Consider the following 4,625-nt stretch of genomic DNA (forward strand, 5'->3'; position numbering starts at 1 on the left):
TGTACTGCTCTTGAAAATACATTTATTTATTTGTCACTATCACTAAAATAATCCTCGTCCCCTAATATAAAGTATCACTATCGCTATCACTAAATGTATCACTACCACTACAATTATCACTACCGCTATCGCTATTTCTCATTATCACTATCACTATACGTAATCAAAGTCGTCAAATATAAAGTGTTCCTGCTGGTACTGGTAGCAGGGGCACCAGGATGGCATGGGCTGAGGTGAGTCTAGGGAAATCCAGTGGTCCCGTGAAGAGGCACCACCAGCCAGAGCACAGAAGGAACACGTGGGCAGAGGCGAGGAGTCTGCGCCCATGTTCTTGTACAGCTGGGCAAGCTCTGCTGCAAAGACCTCAGGAAACAGGGGGCAGCTGTCCCTGAACCTGGTGGCTTGGCCTCTCTCGCCGCTTCCTGGTCCTTCTCTTGACTCTGTTTCACCTCTAGGGACACCACGGCTTTCCCAGGAAGAGTCCCAGTCCTGTCCTGTTGCCTCTTTGTCTTCCTGGCTCCTGCTGTAGAAACAGATTTCCAAGAACATTCCTCAGAGATATAAATTTGGAGCACAGTTAAGAGGATTGCACTGCAGTGGTTTCCACAGAGCCCTGCTAGGAGCTGCCAGGGCACTCCAGCATGCTGCAAACACTTCATTGCCAATGGCAGCAATGAATAACTCACATGTTTCCCTTCGGCAGGCGGTACAGGATTGTGTACCGAACCGCTGCCCCAAGCAGAAACAAAGTTGAGGCTGCTACTGTCCCTAGGATGTAGTACTTGCTCAGGTCACGGTGTCCAACAGTCTTGGCTTTTTGCACAGCAGCTGACCCTGGCAGGAGAAAAGGCAATGCGAGAGACAATGTGTGTACTCTGCACTAGCGATAATGCCACAGTGTGCTTCAGATGCCCAAGGTTTATTGTCTTCAGAGATCTGTTCCTCTGGCTCTGGTGTCTCAGCACCAGGGTACAAGAGGGATGCCATAAAGTTCTCATGGAGAAGAGCCCAGTGTGTGCCTGGGAGCAGCTGCACCAGCACAGTTCCCATCCCTTCTTCCAAGCTGCAGGCCAAGGCTGGGCACTGGGCACCGGCAGGACATCCCTGGAGAGCACTGCAGGGATATAACAGAAATGCTGCTCTTCTTCCAAGACAGCATCCCTAGCACTCACCTGAATAGTCCTCACGCTTAGGAAGCATTCTGGTGTCCTGTATTGGTTCTTTTTCTTCATCTGAACCTGGCATGCTGACAACTTCTGCCTTAGGGAAGGTCTCCGGCATAGTCTCAGAATCCGTCTCTTCAGAAAAAACATTGGACACTTTAAGCAGCAGCCACTGCCCCTTACCACAAGCACAGTATCATGGCCCGGGCATTCTGGCAGGTGTCAGTGAGGAGCCAACTGTCCCCAAAGACAAGAGGAATTGACAGCTGGATTTTTGTCAATGCAACAAGAAATGCAGATCCAAAACACCCAAGACTTAGTCAACCAAATGACCCACAGAAGGAATATCTTCAGGTTCACGAAAACTCACACTGGGGTCCAGCTTCAACCCATCCCCCTGAGCCTGAGGTTTGGCAGGGGCAGCCAAGATTTTGTGGGATATCATTACTGTCTCCATGCTGTGCTGAGTGTGAGGTGAACACAAATTCAGCACAGGCTTTTTCCCCACATCTGGGTGCCAGTGTCCGCACACAGCAGCTGTGGCCACTAATGGTACAACTGCAGCAGCAGCTGGAGATTACCCTGGCAATCAATCTGGAAGCACAACTGGGAGCAGACCCTGTGCTGGCCCATCTCTATGGCTCACTCCAGGAGGTGTGACATGGAGTGTCGCTGCAGCAAGACTTGGACTGAGCGCTTCTGGCTGTCCAGGATACAGCACATCCCTCCAGGAACCAAAAGCTCAGCTTCCCAGGTGCCAGGCTTAACAGAGTGGGATATACTAACCAGATGGGACTTCATCCAAGGCTGGCAGGAGCTCCTCTGGAAATTCTGAGAATCCTTCAGGGAATTCTTCAGGAACCTTGCCATAATTCTGCCCTATGATAGATTTAAAAAAGGATGTTATAGCCATGAAGGTGTATTTCTCACAAATAACAAGGGGGAAAAGGAGTGCTGATTCTTATGAAGGCAGTAGAGACAGGCTACTCAATCTTGAGGTACCAGCTGGGAATCAGCATGGCATCTGGCTCCAGCTCAGGGGCTGAAAGAGATCTCTCTGTGTCCACACCTACAGCGAAATCCGCACGAGAAGTTAGCATTGCGTGCACTGCCCTCATGCTCACACCTCAAGGCCTGGATGTGGAAGGTACTGAGAGGGCACGCTCAGGCAGGTGTGCATCCTCACAGCTGCAGGGGGGTCTGGCTGCCCTTGGGACACTGAGCTGGCAGCTCTCACATGAAGTGAAAAGCCATGGCATGCTCACAGGACCTGTGGGGGGCCTCAGCCCTGGAGCCTGGCCAGGAGGCTGGATAACCTGAGCTGAGTGATGGATAACCATTGCTGAGTGATGGTAACAAGAGTTTGAGTGATGGTAAGCAGTGCTGAGTGATGGACAACCAGAACAGACTGAAGGATAATCCATTCTGAGGTTCTGGACCTGAACTGCCTCTTCCCACCTCCTCGCTCCTTAGCAACCTCTCTCCATGCTGCACCCTAAAGCAGATGCAGCCACTCACACCTCCCCTGGTGTGTCTGCCCCACTGCCCACACCACGGTGGCTTCCTGGCTCAGCCAGCCCTAGTCCTGGCCCCACTGCCTCCAGCCAAAGCTATGTGCTGGCCCCTGCCTGCCTACCTGCTCCCTGCCCAGGTGTTGGAGCACTCCAGGCATTCTGGGCTTGCGGGACCAGGAGAAAGAGGAGCAGGAGGTAGTGGCTCAGCACCATGATTCTGCTGCTCCTGACGCTGCTGCTGCTGCTGCTGCAGTGTTGCCCAGAGTGAGCACTGAAGAGCACAGTGGGGCTCTGGAAGCTCGCATCAAACAGGGCTCTGTGAGCTCATAATGAAGTCTGTGAACTGCCCAATGAATGCCCACATTGCCTGTGAATTCCTGGACCCGCCCTCTATTGATTTTCTTTATTTTGCTTAGGAATGGAAGGAGCAAAATGGAGAAGGGTTGATGAATTCTGGGAGGCAGCACTGTGCCTGGGAATGCAGAGGCACTCAGGTCCTATTTCTCTGAAATCCCCATCAGTAGCCCTGTATGAAGGCTTCTGTAAAAACGCCAAATGCAAGTGTCTTTCTTTGGTAATAGATTTGTCTGACAGCATTCTGGCAGGAAACCTGCTTTTCCCATTACTTCTGCTACAGTTTCATGACCTTTGATGGCAGCACTTCTTCCATCCTCCACTGTCACGCAAACATGGACGTGCAGTGCTCGTGCTTCTCCCAGGTTAACATGGTTTATTTCCTTACCACTTCCAAGCCTACTCAAAGCTCTCTTAAGGAGCCCCGCTAACTCCTGAGCCAAGATCCTTTTTCCCTTGGAGGCAGATGGAGCCCATGTGCCAGCATCAGGCCTGGTGTCCCGTAGAGTAACCCACAGTCAAAGCGCCACACTTCTGCTGGGCACACCAGGGTGCCAGGTATTCACCTCTGGAACCTCCCTGCGTCTGGGTCACTGCAGGTGGCAGACGTAAATGCCACATGTGCCCCAGATCCCTCAAGCAGTCATCCAGAGGCCCTGAGCTCCCTCTTGCTTGTCCTTGGACACCACGTGGTAATGCCATGGGAGATACACAAAGCTATCATTTCCTGCAGATAAGAGTTAACACAGCTAGCCTTTAGCTGAGCAGCTAAAGTTTCTGGGTAGGAAATCATTATGACTTATATGTGCCACACACACAATCTCTTGGAAAGCCTTAGAGAGCACCTTTGGTATAATTACCCCTGAAGCACCAGTGAACCCCCAGGTGCTTAGACCTGCAAGCACTGAGGCACTGAAAGATTTCCACCCCTTTAGGGTGTCCCTCCAAGGCTCCTAAGCAGTCTCCAGCTGACAAGCTGCATAACCTCGGCCAATGCCACCCTCTGGAATCAAGCACAGATCGCGGCCCACCTTGAAGAGAGCGGCACATAAGGAGCAGAGGGCCGTACCAGGCTGGAGGGTGTCTTGGTGACATGTCCCAGCCAGAAGCCGGGCAGGCTGCCCAGCTGGCTCGGCGTTGGGTCCCAGTGCCATCTCGGGCCCTCCATTGCTGCCCGAGGGGAGGCACAGGTGAACACTGCCCTTCTGTGCTCCTCAAGTGGCTCTAGAGCCAGTCTCTCCCTGAGCGCGCTCGGCGGCATTGTGCTGCCCGGCGGCTCGTCACCAGCTGTGGGACCAGTGTCCCCAGAGCACCTGTGGTGCTGCTGAAGCCGCCAGCCGCGTGTGGCACGGCACGGAGGCAGCGCTGCCCGCGGCCTCCTCGCCCCCCGCCGCCGCCATTTCGCAGGGGCCGTGAGGGGCGGGCACGGGGCTGTGGGGCTGTGCCGGCCCCGCTGCCCGGGCCGCGGCTCCGGCTGCTGCCGCTGGCTCGGAGCGTCCCCGCTCCGGCCCGAGGGCCGAGGCGCCTGTGCCGGGCCCCATTCGCCGCTGTCGTGCCGCTGCAGGAGAGCTGCCCGCCGTGTCCCGGCTGCAGA

General features: G+C 54.3%; 1 long non-coding RNA gene across 1 annotated transcript; it reads right to left on the minus strand.

Moving 5' to 3' along the window:
* LOC146763822 (uncharacterized) lies at positions 1 to 4,056 on the minus strand. Its single transcript, XR_014951254.1, has 2 exons — positions 1,173 to 4,056; positions 1 to 834 (listed from the first exon to the last, which is right to left on the minus strand). It is a non-coding gene; the product is annotated as an uncharacterized LOC146763822 (long non-coding RNA).
* Positions 4,057 to 4,625: the final 569 nt, after the last annotated feature.

This window comes from Lonchura striata, chromosome Z (genome assembly GCF_050655825.1).
Source record: "Lonchura striata isolate lonStrDom1 chromosome Z, ASM5065582v1, whole genome shotgun sequence".
Taxonomy (NCBI): domain Eukaryota; kingdom Metazoa; phylum Chordata; class Aves; order Passeriformes; family Estrildidae; genus Lonchura; species Lonchura striata.